A 14921-nucleotide genomic window follows, 5' to 3' on the forward strand; every position below is an offset into this window, starting at 1 on the left:
CTTCCTCCATTGGAGCTTCTGTCTCAACCTCGCTCTCCGTATCACCCCAAGCTGCGATCATTGCCTTTCTAAAATCAGTTTTGAAATTTCCCTTCTTATATTGTCTTCCAACTTCTCTTGCTTTTCCCTTGCCCTTCTCATTTTTCCATTGAGGGCAATCCTTGATGAAGTGTTCAGTGCTCCCGCATTTGTGGCATTCAAAATTTGTCTTCAAGTTTGTAGTTCCCTTTTCTTTATTATTTCTTTGATTTCCATATCTTCTGTTCCTGAAGAATTTTTTGAATTTACGTGCCAACAAAGCTGCTTCCTCTTCACCATCTTCTGATTCTTCACTATCATCTGCTGCCAGACCCAATCCTTTGTTTCGGGAACTGTCAGCGGTTCCCAAATGCAATTCATGGGTCATTAGAGAACCAGCCAGCTCTTCCAAATTAAACTTGGTGAAATCTTTGGACTCCTGGATGGCAGTGACCTTTGCTCTCCAGCGTTCGTCTTGAGGAAGACTCCTAAGTACTTTCCTAACTTGTTCATCAACGGGAATTATTCTACCAAGAGAGACTAATTCATTCGTAATATTTGTGAACCTAGTGAACATCTCTTGAATGTTTTCCCTCGGTTCCATGACGAATCTTTCATATTTGGACATTAGCAAGTCAAACTTGGATCGCTTTACTTCACTAGTACCTTCATGGGTAACTTCTAGCAGGTCCCAAATCTGCTTAGCGGTTTTGCAACCCATAATACGATTGTGCTCATTTGGACCAAGCCCACAGTGAAGTAACTTGATAGCAAGAGCGTTCATCTCCATCTTTTGAAAATCTTCTTTTTCATATTCAGTGATTGGTTTTGGAACAGCTTCATTGTTGGAGTTGATGGTCGTCACCTCAAAGTCTCCAATTTCAATGACTCTCCAAACTTGATAGTTTTCGGCTTTTATGAAGATTTCCATTCTATTTTTCCAGTAAGTACAGAATTTCCCATCGAACATGGGTGGCCTTTGTGTGGAGTACCCCTCTTCCATACGCTCGTTCATCTTCAACATCTTTCCAGGGAACAGGATACTGCTCCCAGGGTTTCCTGATTAAATGAGGAACAGGGCTCTGATACCAATTGTAGGAATGCTAATGGATGATCGAATGCAACAAGAGGGAGGGTGAATTGTTGTGTAGTAGGTTTAAGATTTTCGCCTCTAATTTTTGAGGAATTGTATCAAGTAAAGAACAAAACTTAAACTCAAAAACGAAAAGAAAAATAATAAAGGAGACAAAGATTTTACGTGGAAACCTTCTTGGCCTAATAAGAAGGAAAAACCACGACCCCTCGGGATTTCAAAATTCTCACTATGTTAAGGCAATCAATTACAATTACACAAAACAATGTTTGCTTCACTTAAAGCTTCTCAATTCTCTAAATGCTTCACTCAAAGCTTCTCTACTTAGGCCTACTTCTCTTCTCTTCTCTTTCTCTCCTTCTCTTTCTCTTCTCTCGATTCTATTCTCTATTCCCTTAGACTTCCCATAAGTCTAATTACAACAAATCACTCAATTACCCTTTACAAGGCCAATTCTCATGAAGATTAAAATTAAGTAGTTGCTCAAGAAAAATATAATGAATTAATTGGCATTCAAAAACAGAAAATATTTTTCTTTGAACAATCTCCCTTAAATGGACACTCTCTATTCATATCCGCTTAACCGTAGCTTCCCTCTTTTATAAAGGGAACAGCCGTCAGTGCACTCAGCCCACGTTCTCCATGAGATGCACTTATCCCACGACTTCCATAAACTTACTTGCTCCCAAAGAAAGTGGGAAGTTAGTTGAAAGTAGGAGTGGAACATAACTGCTGTACGGTTAATATTACATGGGTTAAAGGAAGATCCTAAAATGTAGGAGACTAATTCAAAGTAGAGAACAAGTCTCTTGGATGTCCGAGTTTATAGGAGATAAACAAGGAATTAGTCTTCTCCATGTTTTTAGGCGTATTAAAACATTTTGCCAATTAATAAATAAATTTAATTAAGCAACTAATTAAATTTTAACCTTTTACATTAACTAAAAACAGAAAACATAATTTTCGTAACTTCCAGTCAATGTCTTCTTCAGACCTGTATTATGGGGAACAGCGCACTGTCTCCATCTACAACTTTCGTCAGGACTTCAACTCTAGGAACAGTAAACTGACTTCTAAAGCAATTGCCCAACTTCTTAGATATTTGAGACATGTACAACTTCCACGAATCAAGTCATAGGCTTCATCAACAATTCAAATTAAACCGGATATATACCTACAAAACAATCTCTTAAAATATGTTTGTTTATTTAAGAGTGAAGTCATCATCAAAACCTTAAGAGGCCAACAAATTCCCCCTTTTTGATGATGGCAAACTTTATAAACAAACTTAAGTAAAATAGAGTAAAACAAATTTCTTAGAGCATACTAGAGATTAAAGCAACTCTAAATAACTTAGCAAATCAACTCGTTACAATATAATTTACCAAGCATTCACAATAAAACAGTTTACTCCATAATATCAAATATTTTTTTTCAAAACTTTCAAAATTAATTAACCTAAAACTTAAATAAAATAAACTAAGTTAAACTAAAATAAACTGACATAATAACTAACATAATTAAACTAACACACATTGTTAAATAATTTCAATCAGAAACATTTTGAGAACAAATGCACAAGAAAAATAAATATCCTCAAAAACTTAGCAACACAACAGATGATCACTAAAAATCACTAAACATAGCATACACATTATCAATCAATAAGAATCAATATAAATCAACCAAGATATGTAACTGTGTATTCACTTCTCCTCTTAAGTTTGTGCATAATCTTCCCCCTTTTGTCATCAATCAAAAAGAATTGGGAGTTATCAAAACTCAGCACAAACCAAATAGATTTGTTAGTGATGAAAACAAGAAACAATAATGAAAGCAAGCACCATCAAAGTAATCAAACCTGCAAATAGTCAATTGTCACAGACCATGAAAATAAAAACAAAGAAAGAAAAGTAGCAATTGTTCAAAGGTACATCAACAATGTACCCCAGATGGTACAAAAATAGAAAAAGAAATTGTTTGATAAGTGTCACAACCAACAAATCATTAAAATTATGAGGAGAGGGATCAAGGGTCGGTCTCTTCTTCATCAATGTACTCAGTCTGCACTTCCACTGTGTCCAGCTTGGCACCAAGACGTTGTTCCATTTGGTTTAGCTGATCCACAATTGAAGCAAGCGAGACACGAGTTTCATCTTGAAAGGCAGTGAATTGAGACTGTAGATCAAGGAGCTTGGAGAGAATGGTATGTAAGGAAACTGCAGGAATAGAGTCAAAGTTAGTACAGCCAATATTAGGTGAAGTGTGTGATTGTGGTGGTGGTGTAAACTGTATTGGTGATGGAGGTGGTGATGGAATTTGATGTGGTGGTGAATTGGCTGGCTTGGGAGAGGAAGGTTCATTAGGTGTCGGCTCAGGTATGTTGTCAGATGGTGTTTCATCAACCACAGTAGCCTTGCGCTTTGAGGCCAACCTCCTACTCTTCCTTTGCATTGACTTAGCCTTTTCCTCATAGCCAACACAATCTCTTCATCATTGGAATCACTGCAGAGATTGTGAGGAACATTTTCATCCAAGGCCTCCTTTTGCTTTTCCTTTTCCCCCTTACTTTCAGCTCCATCCTGTTCCTCTTTCTTAGATGTTTCAATATTTTCAGAGGGAACAGGATCTTGTTCCTTTTCTTCCTTATCCTCCTTGTCCTCCTTGTCCTCCTTTTCCTCTTCAACTTCTTCAGCCCCGTCTTCTTCAGATTCAACTTCTACAACCTCCTCATGCATCAAAACTCCCTCATCATTCAATTTCAAACGCAAATTTTGTAAACATTTAGCACCAATTTTCATGTTGGGACCCATTGGGAACTCCAACCCTTCCAATGGAACCTCAAATTTTCTAAATATCCAGGTTAGCAACCCTCCATAACCAATGAAACTTTTCTTTTCAATGCAGTCTGATAAATGAGAGATCATCAATGAAGGAAAATTTATTTTAATGTGTTTTTCCATGCAGTAAATTAAAGTGGCGTCACGCAAACTCACTTGACTACGTTTTGAGTTTCGTGGTAAAATGAATCTGCGAGCAACATTGTACAACAACTTATGCATAGGAGAAAGAACATTGTGACTAATTTTCCCTTTTTGATCAACTCCTAAAAATTTTAGAATTGTTCGTTCATTGATACCAGAAAATGAAATCTTCGACCCAATATAATATGTATCAAAACCATAATTGGGAACATTAAACCATTCCCCTAATAAAGCACTGTTAAATTCAATTTTAACAGTTTTAACAACACTAGAACACATTCCACCATCATTTGAGAAATTTAAAATAAATTCTCTCATTAGGTTTGGAAAAATTGAATTGCAACTGAAATTTGACATCAATGATTCCCATTCTTGAAAACTCAAAATGTCATGCAATCTTGGAAAGTTAGTAGAATCATACCAATATTTATCCAACCCGAACCCTACTGTCATCTCCTTTGAAACCTCTTCAGCACTGTTTGGATCAACATGCTTTGAGCGCTTAACTACTCTGGAAGATGAACCACCTGTTGAAATCTTTCTTTTGGTACTTGTGGGTTCAGTGGAGTGTTTTGGTGATTCTTGTGTGGTTTCAGTTGGTGTGGGTGGTGCATCCTGCAGTAATGGTGGTGGAAGAACTACTCTTAGTGGTTTTGGTTGGTCGGGTATACAAGATTTGGTAGTTTTCTTGCCTGATTTAGATGATTTGGGGGTTTTCATTTTTGAATTTTTGAAGGTTTTGAGAGAAGGAAGAAGGACGGTTTCTTGAGTGAGAAATTGAGAGAAGGTTTGGGAAGGTAGTGTGTAATGACGTAAAGGAGGGGTTTTTAAGTGATTGAAGTGACGGTTACTCCTCCAAGTCCCATCACTTTATTGCCCTTTGCATTGCTTGAGTGAAGAAAACCGTTCTCCCAAAAATTTTAGTTTAAGTTGGCCGAAAAAAATAAAAATAAAAAATGACATATGAATAAATTATGAAATATGAGTATTAAAATAAAATAAGAAGAAAAAAAAAGGATAGGAAAATGATGAATTAAAAAAATAAGGAAAATAATGAACATATTGCATTGGTCTGATCAAATTAACAACATGCAAATAAGAAAACATTCATAGTACAAACTTTATTACGTGTTTACCTGATCCATGCAATAATTGATTTTCAATCAAGATATTGAGATTGATTCCTGACCTTTTCATTCTCATGATGCTTCAATGGGAAATATATGCAACTAACTTTAGTGGAGCTTGATCATACCAAGTTCCAATTTCATCTTTTCATATTGTTCCCTAGGAAGTGGTTTGGTCAGAATATCTGCAACTTGTACATTTGTGTTAACATGCCTTAATATAATATTTTTGTGTTCTACGTTATCCTTAAGAAAATGATGTCTAATATGTATATGTTTAGCACGAGAATGATGCACTGGATCTTTGGATATACATATGGCACTGGTATTATCACAATAAATAGGAATGCATTCAACTTTAATACCAAAATCTCTTAGTTGCTGTTTTATCCAAAGCATTTGGGAACAGCAAACTGCTGCTGCTACGTATTCAGCTTCGGCAGTGGATAATGCAACAGTATTTTGCTTCTTGGAACTCCATGAAACTAAACATGAGCCAAGAAATTGTACCATACCTGACGTGCTTTTTCTATTAACTAGATCACCTGCATAATCTGCATCACTAAAACCTTTTAAATCATAAACATCACTTTTAGGATAAAATAAGGACAAGTCGTCTGTTCCCTTCAAATATCTTAAAATTCGTTTGACTGCCGTGAGATGTGATTCTTTAGGATTTGATTGAAATCTAGCACATAAACCAACACTAAAAGAAATATCGGGTCTACTTGCAGTTAGATATAATAAAGAACCTATCATGCCTCGATACATTGTTTGATCTACGTTAGTTCCTTTTAGGTCTTCATCTAATCTAACATTTGTAGCCATGGGTGTATGGTTGGTTTTAGCATTTGTTAGACCATATTTCTTTAGAAGTTCTTTTATATATTTTTGTTGATGAATGAAGATACCATTTTCGGTTTGTTTAATTTGTAACCCAAGGAAGAAATTTAGTTCTCCCATCATGCTCATTTCAAATTCTGTGCCCATTAGGTTAGCAAATTCTTTACAAAAATCATTAGTGGCACCAAAAATAATATCATCAACATAAATTTGAACAACCAAAATATTAGAACCTTTATTCTTAAAGAACAAGGTTTTGTCGATTTTTCCTCTTACAAAGTTATTTTGAATCAAAAACTTTGAAAGTCTTTCATACCATTGCCTAGGAGCTTGCTTCAAGCCATATAGGGCTTTATCAAGCTTGTAGACATGATCAGGACAAGAGGTATTTTCAAAACCTGGGGGTTGTTCAACAAAAACATCTTCATCAAGAAAGCCATTTAAAAAAGCACATTTCACATCCATTTGATATAATTTAAAATTCATGAATGCAGCAAAAGAAATTAAAATTCTAATAGCCTCTAACCTTGCTACCGGAGCAAATGTCTCAGTATAATCAATACCTTCTTGTTGATTGTACCCTTTGACCACGAGTCTTGCTTTGTTTCTTACAATTAATCCATGCTCATCTAGCTTATTCCGAAATACCCATTTCAAACCAATTACTTTCTTGCCTTTTGGTTTGGGTTCTAAGTGCCACACTTTATTTCTTTCAAATTCATTTAATTCATCTTGCATGGCTACTATCCATTCGGAATCCTTTAGAGCTTCTTCGTGATTTTTGGGTTCAAGTGATGATAGGAACGCAAAGTGTGCACAAAAGTTTCTCAGTTGGGATCTGGTTTGTGTTCCTTTATTCATATCACTTATAATCAGATCAAGAGGATGATAACTTTGGTATTTCCAAGGTTTAGGCACAAATTCTCTGGAGGGAACAGTAGCATGTTCTGATTCAGCATCTTGATTTGCATTTTGTTCAGCTACTGGATCATCTTGGTCATCTGTGGGAACAGCTGGATTGGGAACAGTCTGCTGGTCCTGTTGTTCTGGCAGTTCCTGGATTTGGTCAGTTTCTTCTGCCTCTTCTTGTGTAGACTGTTCACTTGCTGTTCCATGATCTTGCACTTTAATTCCTTCATCATCATCTTCCAAGTTTGCAAGACCTATTTTAATATTACTTGTTTCCTGTTCACTTGTTGAAAAGTTAGTTTCATCAAAAATTATGTGAACAGATTCCTCTACGCACATTGTTCTCTTATTATAAACTCTGTAAGCTTTGCTATGTGATGAATAACCGAGGAATACTGCTTCATCACTTCTTTCATCAAACTTACCTATATTTCGTTTTCCATTCACATGAACAAAACATTTGCATCCAAATACACGAAAATAGGAAATATTTGGTTTAACACCTTTGAGTAATTCATAGGGTGTTTTAGAAGTGATTGGCCTTATTAGTACACGATTCAATATGTAACATGCAGTATTGACGGCTTCTGCCCAAAAATTCCTAGGTAGACCACTAGCAATCAACATGGTCCTAGCCATTTCTTCTAAGGTCCTACTTTTCCTTTCTACCACTCCATTTTGTTGTGGTGTTCTAGGTGCGGAAAAATTGTGATTTATGCCATGTTCATTGCAATAATTCATGAAGTTTGAATTTTCAAGTTCTTTCCCATGATCAGACCTTATGTGAACGATTTGATTATTGGTAGATTTTTGTATTTTATTAGCAAAAGAAACAAACTCATCAAAAGCTTCATCTTTGCTTACCAAAAATAAGGTCCAAGTAAATCTACTAAAATCATCAACTATGACAAACACATATCTTTTGCCACTACGACTTTGTGTTCTCATAGGTCCACATAAATCCATATGAATTAATTCTAATGGTCTAGTGGTAGTCACAACGTTCTTTGATTTAAAGGATGACCGCACTTGTTTTCCTTTAGCACAAGGATCACAAACTTCATTTTTAAGGAATTTTATTGCAGGTAATCCTCTTACTAGGTCTTTTGATCTTAATGTGTTAATCAATGAATAACTAGCATGACCTAGACATTTGTGCCAAAGAAGTGGGTCTTCTTCAATAACACTTAAACACGTTAGACTGTTTCTGGGAACAGTGTCCAGGTCCACCACATAGGTGTTCCCTTTTCTGATTCCCTCCAGCACAGGGTCTCCTGTACTGTTCCTAGAAATTATGCATCGTTCAGAAGTAAACTTAACAGAGTTACCTTTGTCGCAAAAGTGAGAAATACTTAACAAATTGTGTTTTAAATTCTCGACTAAAAATACGTTATCGATGGCATGGGAACTAGACCTTCCAACCTTTCCTTTGGCAATTATCTCACCCTTCATGTTGTCACCGAAGGTTACTGTTCCCCCATCATAGGCTTCAAGTGAGAGAAATCTTGATTTGTCACCCGTCATATGCTTGGAACACCCACTGTCGAGATACCATGAGTTGTTCCCCCTCACTTGAACCTGCAAAGAAAACTAATGGTTAGGTACAGGAACCCATTCATCCTTGGGTTCCTTGTCGACAATACTTGAATCACATTTCTTAATCCATATTCGTTCGACATAATTTTTATTTGCTTTGATATGTTGTTCCTTCTTTATACATTGATGTTTCAGGTGTCCACTTTTACCACAGAAGGAACATATTTTGCTACTAGGGAGATCTACATAGACCTTTTTCTTTTTATCATTCTTCATATAGCCTAGTCCTTCTTTACTTTTGATTTTAGCATTTAGAATCCATTTGAGAATTTCATTGAATTTCCCTTTTCCTCTTAAGTTTATTTTATTTTTCAAATTTTTCATTTTCAATTTCGTAGGATTCTAATTTTGATTTCAACTTTTGAAATTCAGTGTTAACCATGTGAGTAGATATATTGTTTGCATCTTTACTTAATCCTAACAATCTGTTTTGATTCATTTCGATACTAAGGAAAATAAATTCTTGTTTCAATTTCTCAATTGTCTCTTTCAAAACAACATTCTGATCTAGCAAATTAAAAAATCTGCTTTGTACATCTATTCTAAATGAATTTAGATAGGATACATGATCCTTGTTTGAGTTGAGGTCTTTCTCGATTTGGAGACACTTGGTATTCTGTTTTTCTAATTTCTCTTGTGTCTCCAAGAGCAACTTAATTAATTTATTCTTACTGAGTTTAGACAGTTGTTTAAGAAATGGACTAGAAGACATTACCTCTTTTTCTTTAGACTCTTCATGAGATGCCATAAGACACAGGTTTGCGGTTTCTTCCTCCATTGGAGCTTCTGTCTCAACCTCGCTCTCCGTATCACCCCAAGCTGCGATCATTGCCTTTCTAAAATCAGTTTTGAAATTTCCCTTCTTATATTGTCTTCCAACTTCTCTTGCTTTTCCCTTGCCCTTCTCATTTTTCCATTGAGGGCAATCCTTGATGAAGTGTTCAGTGCTCCCGCATTTGTGGCATTCAAAATTTGTCTTCAAGTTTGTAGTTCCCTTTTCTTTATTATTTCTTTGATTTCCATATCTTCTGTTCCTGAAGAATTTTTTGAATTTACGTGCCAACAAAGCTGCTTCCTCTTCACCATCTTCTGATTCTTCACTATCATCTGCTGCCAGACCCAATCCTTTGTTTCGGGAACTGTCAGCGGTTCCCAAATGCAATTCATGGGTCATTAGAGAACCAGCCAGCTCTTCCAAATTAAACTTGGTGAAATCTTTGGACTCCTGGATGGCAGTGACCTTTGCTCTCCAGCGTTCGTCTTGAGGAAGACTCCTAAGTACTTTCCTAACTTGTTCATCAACGGGAATTATTCTACCAAGAGAGACTAATTCATTCGTAATATTTGTGAACCTAGTGAACATCTCTTGAATGTTTTCCCTCGGTTCCATGACGAATCTTTCATATTTGGACATTAGCAAGTCAAACTTGGATCGCTTTACTTCACTAGTACCTTCATGGGTAACTTCTAGCAGGTCCCAAATCTGCTTAGCGGTTTTGCAACCCATAATACGATTGTGCTCATTTGGACCAAGCCCACAGTGAAGTAACTTGATAGCAAGAGCGTTCATCTCCATCTTTTGAAAATCTTCTTTTTCATATTCAGTGATTGGTTTTGGAACAGCTTCATTGTTGGAGTTGATGGTCGTCACCTCAAAGTCTCCAATTTCAATGACTCTCCAAACTTGATAGTTTTCGGCTTTTATGAAGATTTCCATTCTATTTTTCCAGTAAGTACAGAATTTCCCATCGAACATGGGTGGCCTTTGTGTGGAGTACCCCTCTTCCATACGCTCGTTCATCTTCAACATCTTTCCAGGGAACAGGATACTGCTCCCAGGGTTTCCTGATTAAATGAGGAACATGGCTCTGATACCAATTGTAGGAATGCTAATGGATGATCGAATGCAACAAGAGGGAGGGTGAATTGTTGTGTAGTAGGTTTAAGATTTTTGCCTCTAATTTTTGAGGAATTGTATCAAGTAAAGAACAAAACTTAAACTCAAAAACGAAAAGAAAAATAATAAAGGAGACAAAGATTTTACGTGGAAACCTTCTTGGCCTAATAAGAAGGAAAAACCACGACCCCTCGGGATTTCAAAATTCTCACTATGTTAAGGCAATCAATTACAATTACACAAAACAATGTTTGCTTCACTTAAAGCTTCTCAATTCTCTAAATGCTTCACTCAAAGCTTCTCTACTTAGGCCTACTTCTCTTCTCTTCTCTTTCTCTCCTTCTCTTTCTCTTCTCTCGATTCTATTCTCTATTCCCTTAGACTTCCCATAAGTCTAATTACAACAAAACACTCAATTACCCTTTACAAGGCCAATTCTCATGAAGATTAAAATTAAGTAGTTGCTCAAGAAAAATATAATGAATTAATTGGCATTCAAAAACAGAAAATATTTTTCTTTGAACAATCTCCCTTAAATGGACACTCTCTATTCATATCCGCTTAACCGTAGCTTCCCTCTTTTATAAAGGGAACAGCCGTCAGTGCACTCAGCCCACGTTCTCCATGAGATGCACTTATCCCACGACTTCCATAAACTTACTTGCTCCCAAAGAAAGTGGCAAGTTAGTTGAAAGTAGGAGTGGAACATAACTGCTGTACGGTTAATATTACATGGGTTAAAGGAAGATCCTAAAATGTAGGAGACTAATTCAAAGTAGAGAACAAGTCTCTTGGATGTCCGAGTTTATAGGAGATAAACAAGGAATTAGTCTTCTCCATGTTTTTAGGCGTATTAAAACATTTTGCCAATTAATAAATAAATTTAATTAAGCAACTAATTAAATTTTAACCTTTTACATTAACTAAAAACAGAAAACATAATTTTCGTAACTTCCAGTCAATGTCTTCTTCAGACCTGTATTATGGGGAACAGCGCACTGTCTCCATCTACAACTTTCGTCAGGACTTCAACTCTAGGAACAGTAAACTGACTTCTAAAGCAATTGCCCAACTTCTTGGATATTTGAGACATGTACAACTTCCACGAATCAAGTCATAGGCTTCATCAACAATTCAAATTAAACCGGATATATACCTACAAAACAATCTCTTAAAATATGTTTGTTTATTTAAGAGTGAAGTCATCATCAAAACCTTAAGAGGCCAACACAACATTACAAAAAACCTTTTAAAATCATCACCTCCATCAGTTAACTCCAACAACATTTTGGAAAGTAGTTGTTCAGCAGATATATCCTTAGCCCCAACACAATCTAGTTTTTGTTGCCACTCCTCAAATAAATCATACTCAAATATCTTCATTTGAATTAGTTTGTTTAATAACATCATTAACAGTTAACGGCAAGCCAAAAATATTGCAGACATCATACTCAGTTATAGTGTACTTGCAGTTCTGATTGACTATGAAAACTGAAGTACTGATATCATATTGATTGATAAAGTACTTAGCCATACCATGATAATACATCTTAATTCTCAACAGAAGCAATCCTTCAAAACCAATTTCTTTCACAGCACTCCTTTGTTTATCATTCAATTTATCACACAAACTAACCATTTGAGAAGGAGATGACAGCATATGAAGTTGACCTTCTCTCCTGTAACCCGTCAAAATTGTATAAACAAAGCATCACAATGTTATGTAGAAAGCATCACAATTTTATGAAAAAGAGCATCTACGTCTATAACTTACTTCTTTTTTGGAATTGTCACAATGTTATGTAGAAAGTATCACAATTTTATGCTAAAAAGCATCTACGTCTATGACTTACTTCTTTTTTGGAATTGTTGTAGAAGAAACAATTTGTAATCTTTCTCGTTTAGTTATTGCTAATCAAGGTTCTTCTTCCATTCTCGCATTTACGTTAACTCCTAGCGCATTCTCCTCTTCATGGTCCTCATTGTATTCTCCTATTGTAGGAGCTACTTGAACTCTAAAAAAAATGATGTATCATGGTTTTGATAGACATCACAAGTTTTTATAAAAAGCATCACATTTCTATAAATGAAGCATCTCAGTTTTATTGAACAACTTACTTTTTCTTTTTTGACGCAACAGTTTTTATTCTTTTCCCTTTTGTTTTTGGCAAAGGTTGCTCCTCTTCCATTTCATGATTTTCTTCTTCCCTTGCAGTAGTGACTACTTCTACACTGAAAGCATCATAATTTTTAATATAACCCAGTACGTTGTATTAAGAAAAGCATCACATTTAAAAACAAACTTACTTTTTCTTTTTTGAAGCAACAATTTTTTTGCTTTATCATTAGTTTTTGGCAAAGGTTGTTCCTCTTCAACACTGAAGCATCACAATTTTATGAATACAACATCACGTTTTATTAAGAAAGCAACATTTTATCTTGATTTTCCCTCTTGTTAAACAAGACGTACCTTTTCTTTTTTGAAGCATCAATTTTTATTCTTTTCCCTCTTGTATTTGGCATACCTTGCGGAGGAGCTGCTATTATTGGTTCTTCTTCAACTTGTGCAGAATTTCGAGTGACTACCATTTTCTAATAAACAAAAATAAAAAAACTCGTGTATAAATCGAAGAACAAATTGTGTATAAAATCTAAGCCATTAGATCACAGTTTTATACAAAAAGCATCAAAGTTTTTTGTAAAAATCAGCACAGTTTGAAGTAGAAAGCATCACACAAACAAAAACATCACAGTTTTATACAAAAAGCATCAAAGGTTTTTGTAAAAAGCAGCACGGTTTGAAGTAGAAAGCATCAAATAAACAAAACATCACAGTTTTATACAAAAGCATCACACGTCAACACAATTGTTTTCGTGTTGAATTCGAAGAAAAGAACAAATGAAATCGCAAGAAGTCACAGCAAGAACAATCGTTGGAATGCCCTAATTCGTGGTTGATCGTTCAAGAAATCGCAAGAAATCGCAAAAGAGAATAATCGTAGAAATGGTAGTGTATCATGTATTGTATTTTGTGTTGAATAAATGTAACACAGTTTTGATTTAGAAAGCATCAAAGTTTTTTGTAAAAAGCAGCACAGTTTGAAGTAGAAAGCATCATACAAACAAAAAACATCACAGTTTTATACAAAAAGCATCACACGTCACACACAATTGTTTTCGTGTTGAATTTGAAGAAAAGAACAAATGAAATCGCAACAACTCGCAGCAAAGAACAATCGTTGGAATGCCCTAATTCGTGGTTGATCGTTCAAGAAATCACAAAAGAGAAGATCGTTGGAATGCCCTAATTAATCGACGCAAGAAAAAATCGCAGAAATAGAAGGAAAATTCGTGTATCAAAGAACAAATCCTCAAAATTGAATCAAAGAACAATCGACGATAGAAAAATCGCAATTCGAAGAACAAATGAAATCACAATTCACAAAATGAAGAACAAAAAACACAGAAATCGCAAAGCAAATGAGATGAAATCGCAATTCGAAGAACAAATGAAATCGCAAGAGTAGAACAAAACTCACAGCAAGAATAATTCGTGGAATCGCAAAACAAAATCGCAAAACCAATCGCAAAGAAATCGCAAAGCAAAGAGATGAATTCGAAGAAAATCATGAATAATCATTCAAGAAATCAAAAAAATTGCAAATAAACAGTGAATGCATGAATAATCGCAAGAAATCGCAACTCAAAATAGATTGATTCGCAAGAAAACGCAACACAAACAATAATCGCAGCACGAACAAGAAATCGCAACAGAATGCCCTAATAATCGAAGAGCAATCGCAGAAGAAATCACAAAATTCGAAGATCAATTATTCAAGAAATTGGAAAAAAGTTCGAAGAACTAACCTTATATGACGAAAAACGAAAGAAAAATAATCCGCCAAGAATAGAACACAGAAGAAAAATGAAATGTTAATGCCCTAAGAACACAGAAGAAAGAACACATTTGAAAAAAATTTGAAAAAAAGAAAAATAATCCGCGCGCGATTCAGGATCGTTGGATCAAAATATTATGATTCCTACGGTTGAGATTTTTGTTTACATGGTTCTCATATATGATTAGTTCTCACCTGAACTTTTGCCAATACATATATATATATACGTGTGTATATATATATATATATATATATATATATATATATATATATATATATATATATATATATATATATATATATATATATATATATATATATATATATATATATATATATATATATATATATATATATATATATATATATATATATATATATATATATATATATATATATATATATATATATATATATATATATATATATATATATATATATATATATATATGTATATATACATATTTATATATATATATATATATATATATATATATATATATACATATATATATATATATATACATATATATATATATATACATATATATATATATA

Source organism: Amaranthus tricolor, chromosome 3 (assembly GCF_026212465.1).
Source record: "Amaranthus tricolor cultivar Red isolate AtriRed21 chromosome 3, ASM2621246v1, whole genome shotgun sequence".
NCBI lineage: Eukaryota > Viridiplantae > Streptophyta > Magnoliopsida > Caryophyllales > Amaranthaceae > Amaranthus > Amaranthus tricolor.